This window comes from Macrobrachium nipponense, chromosome 9 (assembly GCF_015104395.2).
Source record: "Macrobrachium nipponense isolate FS-2020 chromosome 9, ASM1510439v2, whole genome shotgun sequence".
Taxonomy (NCBI): Eukaryota; Metazoa; Arthropoda; class Malacostraca; order Decapoda; family Palaemonidae; genus Macrobrachium; species Macrobrachium nipponense.
In genome coordinates this window covers 93,674,840-93,691,039 of record NC_061110.1, presented here as the reverse complement: position 1 = coordinate 93,691,039, position 16,200 = coordinate 93,674,840, and positions in this window count along the sequence as shown.

The window sequence follows — 16,200 nt, the reverse complement described above, 5'->3', positions numbered from 1 at the left end:
TGCGCGGTAGAGTTACCAGATGCCACATTTATAATATGTTTATCTTTTCATCGCTTGAGATAAATTAAAATTATTTTTAAATTAAATATATCATTGAGTTTTACTATAGTTAATTTCCTTATTCAGCTTCTATAAAACGATGTGAGCTGTTTTGGTGTTGACGGTCGGGGTAGAGTTACCAGATGCCATATTTCTAATCCGTATATCTTTCGCATTGTTTGGGTCAGATTAAAATTCTTTTACCTCAAATATATTATCCAGTTACAATATGGTTTATTTCCGTATTTACCTTCTAAAAAAACAAATACGGGGAACTGGATGACTTAACTGCTTTGGTGTTGAACACTCCCGACTAGAGCTATCAAATTGCCACATTTTCAGTTTATCTTGTCATCGATGGAACAAAAAGCAATTTGTTTTGCATTAACTATGTTATTCATTTGTGCTATGGCTTATTTCTGCATTTCTCTTTCATAAAACAAAGATGAGGAAGCACGTTTGACACGGCAATCACCAATGCCGACACATGGATATAGATGGTGTGGAACTGTAATGTTTCAGTGCTGCTTTATTTTTTCCTTTACCTTCACAATTCACATTGGTCTTTACGACGTTACGCGTTGTTGTTCCTTAGTGCTTTATTGGTAGTTATTAACCATCATATTTATTAGTGAATAACTTTACAAACTTCTGCTAATACTTTGTTGGGACCTAAGGAATGTCCGTAATGATTGATTGATTGTAGGTTTTCTGGCGTCACAACTACCAGGGTCACCGACGCCGATGTCCGTAATGAACGTAGTTATTTTGAGAGAGAGAGAGAGAGAGAGAGGAAAAAAAAAAACGTTCGTATTTGAATGTGGTCTTAAACTCACGATGTCCTGATTGGGTAAGTGATTTTAATTGTGAATTGAAAAGTTTTTCGTAATAGTTTAGATGTGATTTTTATGAATTTGGCTGGTGAAAAAACGTTGTACTTGGTTGGCTGGAAAAACGTATGTTGTTGGTTACGAATGAATATTGTGTTAGGAAAGAAAGTGTATTCGGTCTAGTGTAGACTATAAATGAAGCCTATTTAGGGTAGAAAAGATTTTAGACATGATGTAATGATGGAAATCATTCATTTAGCATTTATGACAGTACTCATGGAAATTGGTGGACTGGAAAACGAATTGGTTTTCATCTTATCAAGATGTTAAGTTAGCCACTCGAAGTTGAGATTGTCTATGATCGAGTGTATGTACGTAAGTACGTAACTGTAACCAAGTGCGCAGTTGCAAAAGCTAAATCTCTCTGTTCGAGACGAGTACGGCAACGCTGAGGGGAAACGAATGTCTCTCCACCTATATGCAGTTTGAAATGACGTATTTCTCCCTTGTAAAAGGTATGCACTTGTCGTAGTTTATAATGTATATGTGCCATAACATTTGGTAGTGTTTCTTTATACTTTTACTTTGATATAACTGCCAATTGCCAAGAATTGTAATGGTAACTGTTACGTAAGTTGCACTATGTTGAGTCTGCATGTTGTTGCAATTGTACCATCAATTAATGTAGGCTAAGATGTGAATTAGCTTCCATATGTTTATGAAAATGTCAATTCTAGAGTAAATTCCACCCATGTTATGCATATAAAGTCAGGCTAACTGTGATGTGTAACAGTAAAGTTAGGCATGGGTAGCATAGCCTAAAGGCCTAACGAATGCATGCTCTTTGGCACGAGATTGCCATCCTAAATGAACTGTTTGTATTAAGGGAACCAGTATAGGGGTCCTGTGTAAGAACCAGTATAGGGGTCCTGTGTAAGAACCAGTATAGGGATCGGTGTTGGTTCTAACTGGTATTGAAGGAGTACAGCTAGGAATAAGCTACTTTTACAATGTATCCACCCACTGTTAAGAAGAAATATTATTAAAAAAAAACCCCGGGAGCCAGCCTTTCCCTCAACCCTTATTACAACAATGAAGATTCGACCGTCTCCGACGTCAAGTACCGGGGGTTCCAAGCTAAGGATAGGCCAAGAAGTATAGTAGCCTAGGCCTATGAGGTACCTTTATATTAGCCTATGGTTTGAAGTGTTTTGTATAGCTAGTCTGAGTTAATTGTCCTAAAAAAATGTATGGTAGCCTCCGAATGTCTAAGTCAGGAATTGACATCAGTACTGTATGACATAGCAGTATAGTAAATACATATCATAAGGTATCATTAAGAGAGATTTATACTATACATATGGTATGGCAGCGGTGGGATGTATTTATCTGTTATAGATATGGTATATCCAACCTCACGTCCTAAAGTTGGTCATGAAACCCTTATTTCTGTACTTATTTTCAGGTATTATAGCCTAACCCTGTGAGTATGCCTATGTCACTCTTGCTTAGGTACTGTTAGCCTATTGTATTGTAGCCTATGTTGATTGATTTTACCTGTGTTCCTTGTATAACATAGCCTGCAAAATGGAGGGTGATATAGAGAGAGAAGACTTTTATGATAATTTGTTGTCTGCCATGGACACTCAGGTTGTCAAATGCAGCAGTTGTGTGAATCAGCTTATTGACATGAAAAGGGAAATAGCTAATTTATCAAACTCTACACCTGTCACTTCCACACCACCCAATCCTAACAGGGCTAATAGTTCAGACATTAACCCATTTGTCACATTAGACAGAACAGACATAACAATGACACACACAATAACCCAGCTTCACTATTGACACACAATTTATCAAATAATAGTACACAGCCAGTAATACCCAGTAATCCATTTCAGGGGAAGTAACACAGTCAATAACCCCTTCGTTCCAGTAGGTAACCTGAATAACCCTATTGATAATCATTCTAAGGGATTTGTATTGAAACCTAAGGATATTTTTGATGTTGAAATTGTCAGAATTACAAGGTGTTGGAACTGATAATAGACTTGCTAGATTTTTTAGTCAAGTAGATTCTGTGTTTCTGCAGATACTGATAGAATCCAAGTAGCACTTACAGAGTGGAACAAGAAATTGCAACTCTATTAACTGACTGAAATGGTAAAAAGGGGAAATAACATATCTTGGAGTCAGTTTTTTAAGGACATACTGAATCACACTTTGCGTTGTTCAGCCAATATTACGCAGGCTTGGCAGGAAATTGAGAATGGAACGTTACAGTATAGACGAAGCCCATAGAGCATTTGTTAACAGAATGAAATGTAAATTGTCTGCTTTTGAAATGAAATTTCCTAAGGATTCCCCTTCCCAAGCTGACAGTACTTGTGAAAAAGAAACTGTATAGAGGACTTAGCAGTACATCCCAGGAAAGACTCAAGGATTTTCCTGGATGATAGTATACCCTTAGCAAAGATTCATTGAATTTGTGGAATATGAGTATCATCTAGCTACATAAGTGGGGATGTTACCCAAACGTAAAGTTTTTTCCTGTTAATAATTGCAATTCCCAACCACGCCTGTAGTAAATAGTAATGCAAATACAACCACAGAATTGCAAGATCTGAAGAAGCAAATTAGTGATTTGTCTAACAAATTAAAGAAGTTTAGTAGGAATAAAGAAAACAATCAGTACTGTGCTTACTGTAAGGTCAGAGATCACAAACTTTCTGAATGTCACGTAACCCTCCAAAAGGTGTTGTTTTGATTGTCACAAACCAAATTGTAAAAGAGGTTCAGCAAAATGTCCAGGGCAGGTTAAGAATGAATGACTAAGCCCAAGTGTCAGGTCTCCTTCTATCAATTTGATGATTAACAATGTAATGTGTTGTGCCTTAATTGACTGACGGGTAGTGAAAGTATGTATAGCACAGAAGAAACTCATAGAAACTTTAGGTTTACAGTGTAATCAAATGAGAAATATACCACAACTTACTGGAGTTACTCAACATGTTCTCCCTGTTCTTGTACAGTGTATTTGGATGTTCACATTGGTTCCAGGGGTGGTTACCATTTGTTTTCTGTTTGTGCCTGATGGTTATCTGGACACAGACTTATTGTTAGGAGCCGATTTGATTAGGTCTGCACCAATGACATGGGATGATGCACATAAAATTATTATTTGGGATAGACACATTTATACCAGTAAGGTATCTGAAACCTAGACCATCTAATAAAAGGGTCAGGCAGATTAAAGTACTTCAACCTAATGTCCTCATAAAGCTCAGGTTAGACTTAAAAGGAAACTTATTCTACCTCAGTATATAGCTGGTATTTATCCCTTACCTGTAGATGAACCTCCTAACACATTGTTAGAATTTGTACCTGAAGTTAAGGAGTGTCAAACTCAGTCTGCACTATGCCTTAAGTTAATGATGCTAGGAAGTGTTTTTGCCACTTGTCAATAATACTAAAGCCAGGATGACAATGAAGGTTGGAACTCTATTAGGGTATTATAGGATAATCAGTGAAGAAGACATTGATCAGCCAGTTCCAAAATGCAGGAAAACTAGAATTCAGAATGATTAGTTCCTCCTAGTATTAATGTTAATATCAAGTCAGGAAATACTAGAGAAGAAAAGCTTAAGTATTTCGCTTTCTCAGCAAGATAATTCCCATCTTACTGCTGATCAACAAGCAGAATTAAGTGACATGTTGGTTGCTAATAATTCAGTGTTCATCCTTGAAGAAAAAGAATTGGGAAAGTTCAAAGATGTACAAGCTCATATTGCTGTAAGTGATCCTCAGCCAGTTAGGTCTCCCATATATCGATACCCTGAAAAAGCCAAAACCCTTATTGACACCATGTTAGAAGATATGGAAGAAAGAGGAATAATAGAACACCCTCCAGTGCTGCATGGCTTAGCCCTATTGTACTTGTTAGGAAACCAGATCATACTCAGAGAATGTGCCTTGATTACCGTAAAGTCAACACACACCTTCAGGTGATATTCACCCTTTACCTAGATTAGAAGAAATGGTAGACAAAACAGCTGCAGGAAACCATTATTATGCCTCCCTTAGATATGAAAGATGCATACTATCAAGTGGAATTAGATGAAGAGAGTAGAGATTTAACAACTTAGTGATGGAGTTTCACTGTATAGGTTCAAACGCCTTCCTTTTGGATTAAGTTGCAGTCCAGCTATATTTTCACGTATCATGTCTAATATCTTGGCTCTTCTTATTAAGAAAGGGTGGGTTAAGAATTACTTAGATGATATTGTGGTTTGGGCTCCCAGTTTTCCAATCTTGTTGAAAAGATTAGACCAACTATTCAACTTTTCAGTGAAAGAGGAGTGAAGTTAAATCTAAAGAAATGTCAGATAGGCCAAAAGGGAATCAAATTCTTAGGTCACATAATTTCCAAGGATGGTTGTAGACCATCTCCAGACAATATCAGTGCCATCCAAGAAATGAAACCCCCTAATAATGTCAAGGAAACTAGGAGATTTCTAGGAATGTGTGGGTTTTACAGAAAACACATTAAGGATTATGCTAATTGCTGTTCCCCTGACTAATCTCTTAAAAGAGAAAGAACCCTTTTTGTGGACAAAAGATTGTCAATCCAGCTTTGAAACAGATGGACTAGCATTAATCACTGCTCCAGTGCTAGTAAAGGCTCAGATGACCAAACCCTTTGAATTATTCACTGATGCTAGTTTAGATCATGTAGGTGTGCTTTGATGCAGAGACAAGATGGTCAGTTAAAAACCCATGGATATTTCTCTAAGAAGCTGAAGCCAGTTGAACAGCGGTACAGTACCACTGACAGAGAAGCACTTGCTATTGTCTTAGCTTGTCGTAGATTCCATCATTTCTGTGGGGTGCCATTTACCATTCACCACAGATCATCAGCTATCAGTTTCAGTGTTCAAGAGAAAAACAAAGTCACCTAGAATGAGCAGATGGGTAATTGAGATGCAGGATTACCGTTTCAAGTAGAATATAGGCCAGGTAAAGATAACCCAGGTGGCAGATCAGCTAAGTAGACCAGTCAGAGCAGTCTTTCATCAGAGTAGGGACAACTTATCTTGGTCTGAGTAAAGATGAGTTCAAAGAAAAGCAGTTAGAGGAACCAAGGTGGGCGGAACTAATAACTTTCCTAGAAGGTGGTAAATTACCGCGCAAAGGGTTTCCAAGAGCTTTGATTAATCAATTCATGTTGTATGAAGGATTGTTATATCTCAGTGCAGATAAAGTTGATAATTCAATTCAATTGAAATTAGTAGTTCCTAAGGAACTTAACAAAGGCAGCTTTGAAGCTAGGTCATGAAGCAATGTCAGGTCACCAGGTTATACGCAAAACAATTGATGCTATTGAAAACTTGTTCTATTGGCCTTCATTGCGTACAGATGTTACTAAATATATAAGTGAATGTATTATGTGTCAAAAACATAAAGCCAGTAGTTCTTTACAACAACAGTTCCAAGAATTGCCTCCTGTACTAAGCCTTTAGAGCGAATCAGTCTTGATTTAACTGATATGCTATCTGGTGCAAATGGTTATAGATATGTTTTGACTGTAATTGATCATTACAGCCGATATGTTAAGTTCTATCCTTTGCGAAGTAGTCTGCAGAGGAAGTAAGCAAAAACTTCTTGGTCTATTTGAATGACTTTGGTGTACCTTTGACAGTCATTCTTGATAATGGTGCTGAATTCACCTCAACCAGTTTAGACAATTATGCCAGGAACATAAGATAAATGCTGGTTATATTACCCCATATCATCCACAAGGAAACAGTGTAAGTGAAGAGAATGCATAGAACTATGAAAACAGTACTAAATGTAATGTGTAAAGGACATCCTTATCAGTGGCCTAAATACTTAGGTGAAAACACAGCGTGTGCTAAATTCTGCTGTACATACCACTCTTGGTGAACAACCTCACTAATTATTTTTCTCTCGTAGAGCTCCTAGACAAGTGACTAGTGTGTTGCCCACAATTAGCGGATGATGTAGAAGACACTGCCATTGCAAAAGGCTCATGAAATAATTCAGAAAACTCATAGAGAGATGGCCAGTAAGTATCCGTGCAATAGCTAACCAAAAGAGAAAATGGAAAAAGAGAAAGTGGATGAAAACTCTCTTGTTTGGTTAAAAAATAGAAAATGTAATTCCTAGCACTAGTAAGAAACTAAACCCCAGATGGTGCGTCCATATGTAGTAAACCAAGTGTTTAGGGATGGTGCTAAATATGAGTTAAGAAACATGTTTGACCAAACCATCATTGAACGTGCTGCTGACAAAGTGCCAACCCTTTATAGGACAAGAACAGTGGTTAGTAAACATGCAGGAAATGGATGATATAACTCCTGATGTAGTGAATGAAAGAGTACAAACCAGAGGTGCTAATATATTGTTCCTCCCTCTAGGTTAATAGAAGAACTGTGAGATCATTGTAATTTTTGTACTGTTTTTTTTGTATTTTCTGTGAAGAATGTTTTTTTGTAATTTGCATGCTTTGGAAGAGTTCACACCTATATAACCATTATGTCCATTTCCAAGTTATATATTCTTGTATGTATATGTTATCTTCATAGATTATGGATCTGATGATGACACCACCTGTTTTGTGTACAGTGAACTTATACTCATTGAGTTTTGTTTGAACTAGTTGAGTTTTGTATGAAGAGCTACCCGTCCAAAAGCTTTACAGACTCTGGTTGAGTTGCTCAAGTTATGTGACTGATGTGTAAGTTAGTCATTAGGATGCTTTAAAGAGGTATATTATCTTCAAAGGAAAGTTTTCCTGCTCTTGGTTATTGTTTTTTAGTGATAATGAACCTGATGTTAGTGTAAACGATTGTTTGTGAGAAAAATAACCATAAGTGATTTATACCCCTAATGAGGAGTGGCGACTAGATCTAACCCGAATTAAGATCACTCTTACATAAGTGTTTTAACTTGGTAAAGTATTAGGGATGGTTAGGTAGAAACGCGCCTTAAGGGTGGCGTCCCACAACTTGCTCTGTACGTCTGTTTAGCAGACCTTAATGATTAAAAGTCCAGTTTTATATGGTTGAGAGATAAGCAGTCATGTCTCTGGTGAGAGATAGAAAGTATTTACTGTGTGCAGGACTGTATTGTTGTTGTCAGATTATTATCTACCAAATATTATAATTAAGGGATTGGGTTTGTCCTTTGATAATGAAAAACCAAAATTTCAATTTCGTAGGGGGTAAAGTGATGTATGATGGAAAATCATTCATTTAGCATTTATGACAGTACTCATGGAAAGGTTGTGGACTGGAAAACTGAATTGGTTTTTCATCTTATCAAGATGTTAAGTTAGCACTCGAAGTTGAGATTGTCTATGATCGAGTGTAATGTACTAAGTACGTAACTGTAACCAAGTGCGCAGTTGCAAAAGCAAATAAAATCTCTCTGTGCGAGACGAGTACGGTCAACGCTGAGGGGAAACGAATGTTTCTCTCCCGTATATTCATTTGAAATGACGTATTTCTCCCCTTGTAAAAGGTATGCACTTGTCGTAGTTTTTATAATAAATAATAATGTTGCCATAACATTTGGTAGTGTTTCTTTATACTTTTTACTTTGATATAACTGCCAATTGCCAGAATTGTAATGGTACTGTTTACGTAAGTTGCACTATGTTTGAGTCCCTGCATGTTGTTGCAATTGTACCATCAATTAATTTAGGCTAAGATGTGAATTAGTCCTTCCATATGTTTATGAAAATGTCAATTCTAGAGTAATTCCACCCATGTATGCTATAAAGTCAGGCTAACTGTGATGTTCCTAACAGTAAAGTTAGGCATGGTAGCATAGCCTAAAGGCCTACCGAATGCATGCCTCTTTGGCACGAGATTGCCATCCTAAATGAACTGTTTGTATTACAGGGAACCAGTATAGGGGTCCTGTGTAAGAACAGTATAAGGGGTCCTGTAAGAACCAGTATAGGGATCGGTTATTTTGGTTCTAACTGGTATTGAAGGGAGTACAGCTAGGAATAAGCTACTTTTTACATTGTATCCACCCACTGTTAAGAAGAAATATTATTAAAAAAAACCCCTTTGGGAGCCAGCCTTTCCCTCAACCCTTATTACAACAATGAAGATTCGACCGTCTCCGACGTCAAGTACCGGTTCCAGCTAAGGATAGGCCAAGAAGTATATTAGTCTAGGCCTATGAGGTACCTTTATATTAGCCTATGGTTTGAAGTGTTTTGTATAGGCTAGTCTGAGTTAATTGTCCTTTAAAATGTATGGTAGCCTCCGAATGTCTAAGTCAGGACAATTGACACATCAGACTGTTTATACATATGCAGTATAGTAATACATGAGTCATAAGGATATCATTAAGAGAGATTTATACTATACATGAAATAGCGATTCCGTGGGGGGGGGGGGGGGGGACAGGTCTTGATTAGATTTTGATGAATGTTTTTGCTTCCTTGTGAAAATTACAGGTTAAGCCATAACCATTCCCCAGAATCTAACAATAATGGGAATCACAGTGTGAAACCAGTCTTGGGCTAAGTTTTCCTTAGGAGGTATAGCAGCTATAGGCTAAAGGGAACAACGAATAACGAGGGTATATACAATAAATATGTATTACTTCTTAATTTCTTATAGTGCCTTTGATTGGGTTTGGATGGCTGGATGGATTATGGAATTTAGGGCATAGCCCAAGCGCTGGGACCTATAAGATCACTTCAACGCTGAAATGAAAGTATGGCTAGATGGCAAATGAGAAATGAAATGAAAGATTGGGTTTGGTGATGGGGACTACTATTATCCCCCACCACCCTCAATCTGGTAGGATTTGGTACCCTAGGCTACGTTAGGTGAGCAGGACTTGGTAGATCTAGTGTACCTATCCGCGGCGGCCCAGAGTATGGCAGTTTGCGGTTTTTCTATGCAGTTTTACCCCCTGAACAAGAATGCTGAAAGTAATATTTATTCGGACGACTCTAAATTTAGCCTTTGACTCTATCCTACGGTAAAGGGGATTCCCATTTGGGAACGGGGTTTTGGGGTTTTGGTGGGGACAAAACCCTAACTCTATCCTACGGTCGGGTAAGGGGGACCCCCAGTGGGAAAAAAACCGGGAAAAAAGTTTTGGGTGGGGAGAAACCACGTTGGGGACCCGGGGGTGATTTTGCCATTTGGGGGCGTCCGTTTTATTGTGGTATTTCCCACATTTATCACTTTTTTTAAAAACACGAAAATACAGCGGAATAAAGATAACAAACTAGGCGATAGTGGAGCCGTTCCACATCCTATTCGTCTACTACTACTACTACCACAAACTGAATCCTACTACGCATGCGCTAATGCTACTGCGCATGGCGCTAACTGTAAGGGAGCTTTTGGGCCCCTAACTCGACTGCTTAGTGAGGAAAGAAATGGGGGTTTACGGGAGGGATACATGTATTTAGCCAAACACGTTACAGTAAGACCCCTACGTTGCTACCGACTGAGTGAAGGAGTTGGGTGGTACAGGGTTCCAGATTTGGCAGTTTTCTCACCAAATTTTTGGCCTTTTTTCCTAATTTGGTGGTAAAAATTCACTTTGGCTGGTTAGTGGTATTTGGCTGGTTTTCAAATACTTTCTATTTGAGCTAAACACTGATCCCACGTTTGAGGAATAACTCCCCAGATTGGAATTTTTTGAAGGTTTTCAGGAAAATCCTGGGGAATTTGAATAGGTTTTCAGTAAAAACTTGGTAACATTTCAGCAAAAATATGTAGATGAATTAAAATAAAAATCACACACACACCAGACGACCACAAAACAGGCCGCCGGATTCTCAGAGAACGAGCCTCATTTCAAAATTTGAATTCATTCTCGTTTTTTTTCCTGTATTCTTATATTAGTTTATATTATCTAACTAAAACTATGATGCCGCTATACAAGCATATATATGATAAAAAAAAATATACATTTATCAAAGTATAAATATAACGCACATATATTTGCCGGTTATTTGGGTTGGTTTGGATTTCCATTTGGCGGCCGGGATTTTGGCTGGTTTCATGGTAGAACTTTGGCTGGTTGGTAGTGGTGTCATCTGGGAACCCTGGCTGGTAACCATACGTTGAGTACATAAAAGCATTTACCTAATTTGTTTATTAAACATGTATGTGAATTCTAGTGTTTATTCCTTTTCATTTTCCATAGTATTTGTATAATAACTGTTTTTGAAATATCCCCACCTAATCATTTCACCATATATAACTTGAAATATTATGTTATAATTGAGGACAGACACCTAAAAATGCCTAGTGTTGATATAGAACTCAGTTTTAGGACGTTTCGATACCTACCTGTTACGTGAAATTGCACATTGCGTTGCATATTACATACACACTCCCTATCATTTATACACAAGTCAATCCCTCCCCTTTCCAGTATTCACGACTGGCTCTTTACGTTACCACCATTTACAATGCATTCTCAACCGATACCAATATCTAGATTAAAGTTTGCCATTATTTTTATAAAACCTACATTTAAATATATTCCATTATACACTTTTACAGACATTACAATTTACACCTCCCTTCCAGTTTCCTTACTATTATGCAGTTATGTATGGTTACTTTTATTTTACATTTTACACTTCCACACCCATCAAAGTTAGGTTTATATGTCATTTTACCTTATGGGGCCGAATCCCATCCCCCGGTTAGGCAACTACCCTTAGGGTAGTTTGTATATGTTGGATATACCTACTAATTTTACTTCCTTGAAGGGGGTTACCCGGTTAGGATAGGTTGGTTAGTTCTTCAAGGGTGGATACCGGGGGGTGGGGGCAGGGGGGGGGGTTGGTTTGGTTACATTCCCTACTTGGTTACCTACTAGGTTAGGTTTTGGTTAGGTTACATTCCTTACTAGGTTAGGTTAGGCCTTTAAGGGGGGGTACGGGGGGCGAAGCCCTCATGGTCAGGCAATATTCCCTACTAGGTTAGGTTGGTTAGGTTACATTCCTTACTAGGTTAGGTTAGGCCTTTAAGGGGGGGTACGGGGGGGCGAAGCCCCCCTGGTCAGGCAATATTCCCTACTAGGTTAGGTTAGGTTAGGTTACATTCCTTACTAGGTTACGTTAGGCCTAGTATTTCCCTACTAGGTTAGGTTAGGTTGCGTTCCTTACTAGGTTAGGTTAGGCCTTTAAGGGGGGGTATGGGGGGGCGAAGCCCCCATGGTCAGGCAATGTTCCCTACTAGGTTGGTTAGGTTACATTCCTTACTAGGTTACATTAGGCCTAGTATTTCCCTACTAGGTTAGGTTAGGTTAGGCCTTTAAGGGGGGGTACGGGGGGGCGAAGCCCCCTGGTCAGGCAATATTCCCTACTAGGTTAGGTTAGTTTAGGTTGGTTGGTACATTCCTTACTAGGTTAGGTAGGCTTTAAGGGGGGGTCGGGGGGGCGAGGCCCCCCTGGCAGGCAATATTCCCTATAGGTTAGGTTAGGTTAGGTTGGTTAGGTTACATTCCTTACTAGGTTACGTTAGGCCTAGTATTTCCCTACTAGGTTAGGTTAGGTTACGTTCCTTACTAGGTTAGGTTAGGCCTTTAAGGGGGGGTACGGGGGGGCGAAGCCCCCCTGGTCAGGCAATATTCCCTACTAGGTTAGGTTAGGTTAGGTTACATTCCTTACTAGGTTAGGTTAGGCCTTTAAGGGGGGTACGGGGGGCGAAGCCCCCCTGGTCAGGCAATATTCCCTACTAGGTTAGGTTAGGTTAGGTTGGTTAGGTTACATTCCTTACTAGGTTAGGTTAGGCCTTTAAGGGGGGGTACGCCCCCCTGGTCAGGCAATATTCCCTACTAGGTTAGGTTGGTTAGGTTACATTCCTTACTTGGTTAGGTTAGGCCTAGTATTTCCCTACTAGGTTAGGTTAGGTTACGTTCCTTACTAGGTTAGGTTAGGCCTTTAAGGGGGTACGGGGGGGCGAAGCCCCCCTGGTCAGGCAATGTTCCCTACTAGGTTAGGTTAGGCCTTTAAGGGGGGTCGCCCCTGGTCAGGCAATATTCCCTACTAGGTTAGGTTAGGTTACATTCCTTACTAGGTTAGGTTAGGCCTTTAAGGGGGGGTACGGGGGGCAAATCCCCCCTGGTCAGGCAACATTGCCTACTAGGTTAAGTTCCCTACTAGGTAAGGTTACATCCCCTGCTAGGTTAGGTTATGTTAGGTTGGTTTGGTTCTTTAAGGGGGGTTACCGCAGGCCCAACCCCACCCCTGGTCAGGCAACATCCCCTACAAGTTTAATTAGTTTTGTTATATGCTAACCTATGTTTAATTTGGTCTTTTGTATTTATTAAAACAACTATAGGCCCTATTACACATTTACCACCCAGGACTTAAATCCCACCCCCTCCTGGGCCGTTATATATGTATTTGTATTATTTCATATTTTGAACCCATCCCACATTTACAATTTACCTTTAGTTCTTAACTACCCATTTACTTTTATTACCCTTAACATTGCCAACTTATCTTGTTAAGTGCTTGTTCATTTACCTCAGCCCCACCCTGCCTCAACCAATAGCATCAAAGCATTTTTACTACTCCACCCCACCTCTCCTACCCTGTTTTCTACGGTCTGGCTCCTGCCACCTCCTAACTGTAGAAAACTCCAACACTGTTGAATCTGCCGCCATGACATCCACTGCTGCATCTACTTCACGCTCGCGCCCCAGCCCCTCACCAGGAACTCTTTGCCACTTCATGTAACAATTGTTACATGAGTTACAAAGATTTTTCTGCCTTTTACTCAGGTAATTATGATCGACTATCGGTTTTTGCCAGGACCATGGGCCTCCTGAGAAAGCAGGTCTTTTTGCCCCCATTCAGTCGACTCCAAGATACGGGAGGAGAATGTATAACTTCGTCGGGTACTTGGCTGTTGCTTATTTCAAGCTGCATTTTGAGGAACCCAAGACCCGCCTCCACGCATTCTTAAAAGCAGCTGCTGCTGTGTACCCTCCACCCTTTAAGGTAAGGTCCAACATTATTCTTAATTATTATGTTTTAGGAAAGTGAGTGTTAGGCTTTCGCCGAAAGTTGCGTCAAGGTATGTTACTATTCAGTGGGGTGCTGCTAAGACAACTCGTACCTTCCACCTTACCCCGCCCACCCTCTGTGCGTTACCCCCCCCCCCCCCACCCCCCCCCCCCCCCCTTAGTGAACATATGGCTCCGTGGTGGTTGGGGAATTTAAACATGGCGGCTGTGTTTACATTGCCTTCACCGTAACGAATACTTGGTGCCTTCCTATAGGACCGTTCTTCGGTGACTTAGACTATGGCAATTGACCTTTTCTATGTTATTTTAGTTGCTTTACAAGGGTTGTAAGGAATATTTTGTTCGTTTGGTTGGAACTAAACTTTAATATACCTTTGAGTTTGGTGCGGCTATTATGTAACTCAAAGGTCAATTACTGCTTAGTTACAGCCGCCCGAATGGATATTACTTTTAAATCTTGTACAGTAACTCAAATAACATAGGAATCAGTCAATTGCCATAGTCTAAGCCACCGCGGATTGCTTCTGTAGAAATACCCAGGACTTAAGTTGGGATGTCCTCTTGTGTTAAATTTTATGATTTATGATGTCCTAGGTTAGGATAAAAGTCTCTGAGAGCTATAGCCCTCCACCCCATAAAGCTAACCTTTCATGTAAGACTTGTTGCCCTAGATTAGGTCAGGCTGGGAGGAAGAATTGTATTTTTTTTTTAACAGAAGAGCTTCACCTGCAAAATTTACTTTGTATATTACTACGTGGAGTTCCACACAGATTTAACCCTGCTGGGAGTATTATAGTCATGACACAGGTGAACATTTTACTGTAGATTGAAGGGAGTAATCAAGGCTTGTTATGCCAGCATAGGGAATGTTATGTCACCTTTGCTTTTTACTCCTCTCATGGATTTTACATTATAATAAAAATAAGTTACTTAGATGGAAGAGTAGGTTTAAAATGGAGTAATGACAGAAACTTGACAGACTTGGAATATGCAGATGATTCCATTTTAATTCCCATAACACCATAAAGTTGGCTGTGCTTGCTTCACAGAAAGCCTCACATGTCTAGAGACATGGGAAATACGATAGATGGAAAAATAGCAAATAGTGAGGCCAGTGTAGACACAAAGGGATGAACTTACACTAATTAGAAACAAGATCAAATGTTTGGAAAATTATATGTAGTTCAAGTTCCGTAAGACGAAATTAAGTGAAAGACCATAAAAATGCAAATCGATCTTCGTAGGAGGCAATAAAAATTATATATTTTGTTGAGATAATTGTACTCCATCTCGGGTTTGTTTATATATATATATATATATATATATATATATATATATATATATATATATATATTAAAGAGATTTTACCAATATCAGAGTTAGGTTTTCAGTGCCGAAGTTGTTCTGCTCAGTAAAAACAAAAACCACACACACATTTCACAGGATTTCTGGTCTTTATTTTCATTTTTTTTAACTCATTCTTCTCGTTTGTTTGATGGACCTCCCTCTTCAACCCTTTGTCACATTTTACAACGCAAACAAAGAACAAGCACGCCTTTACATCGTCTACATAACACACAAATATACATCGTTTACGCCAAGCTCTAAGAATACTTCAAACTTGGTCTATGTAACACGTAAATTTACATCGCGTCACGTCAGTATACATAGTTTATACGGCACTTAAATTTATGTCGTCTACCTAATAGTACGGAAATTATTTAACCGTACTTTCATTATAAAATAGCGCACGAAAGCCAGTCGGTTGAGATACCACGCTCCACAAGTTTAAAATAGTAAAATACCACATTACGAGCGAGTGACTTTGTTGTGTCATTATGTTTCATCGTTGCCAGTTCTTTGTGTTTTGAACGCGGTCGTCTAGTCATTTTCTGTCATCAAGCGTTTTAGTGGTCGCCGAACTCTAATAGGGAATTTTCATTATTAGTATCAAGTTGATCTGAATAAGCGATTGAGAGAAATGACATCGACACGAGAATGGCTTGGTGAATAGTGTTCATTAGCAGGTGACTGAGGCGAGCCATTGTATTGATATTTGTAGCAATTGTGTGTGTGTGTGTGTTTTAACGTCATTTCCAGCGGTGAACGACCTCATAGTCCCGGTGCTTGGCCTTGGGCCTAAATTTGACATTCCATTCCAAACGGGAGGCACTGGAAATGCAGAGAACTTTCATGAAGTCGTTACATATTACCCAAAGAAAGCGAGTGGCCTATCTGCTTGAAGGATGGATTCCAAATCGTGGTGATTCGGAGAAGCGGC